This window comes from Triticum dicoccoides, chromosome 2B, assembly GCF_002162155.2.
Source record: "Triticum dicoccoides isolate Atlit2015 ecotype Zavitan chromosome 2B, WEW_v2.0, whole genome shotgun sequence".
Classification (NCBI taxonomy): domain Eukaryota; kingdom Viridiplantae; phylum Streptophyta; class Magnoliopsida; order Poales; family Poaceae; genus Triticum; species Triticum dicoccoides.
In genome coordinates this window covers 750,435,569-750,436,229 of record NC_041383.1, presented here as the reverse complement: position 1 = coordinate 750,436,229, position 661 = coordinate 750,435,569, and positions in this window count along the sequence as shown.

The window sequence follows — 661 nt, the reverse complement described above, 5'->3', positions numbered from 1 at the left end:
TTGTAGAAACACTCAATGGTGGTGGACTCGGCCATGCGCCCATAGTCGTCGAGTGAATCACTGGGAGATCCGTATGCAAGCATCCTCATAGCTGTCGTGCACTTCTGGATTTGAGGTGAATCCAAGTGTGCTGGTGCAATCCTTCTTGCACTTGAAGTAGTTGTCGAACTCCCGGATGGAATTCACAATCTTGAGGAAAAGCTTTCGGCTCATCCGATAACGGCGCCGAAATATTTTCTCGCCGTGCAATGGAGCCGCGGGGAAGTAGTCGGAGTAGAGCATGCAGTAGACTTCCAGACGGTGTCGGTTCTTTGCTTTCACCCGCCCCGACGCTGATCCACCTCGCCGCGGCTTTTCACTGCTTGCGAGCAGGGCGACGAGCACCATGAGATGCTCCTGCTCCTGGACGTTGGCTTCGGCTTCCTCCTCCAGCAACGCCGCGAGCGCCTCCTTCTCGTCCGAGTCCACCACCGGGCTGGGCAAATCATCGAACACCTTGCAGGCGAGGTGGGCGCACAACCGCCGGAGTACAGCCCTTGCGTGGCCGGAGCGCCGGAAAAGTTGCCCGGACGGTGGTGGAGAGACTGCCTCGGCGAAACCTCTTCTCTTTTCCAGCGAGGAATGGCCTATCTAGCTGTGCTGGGTGGTGGACGGCACCGGG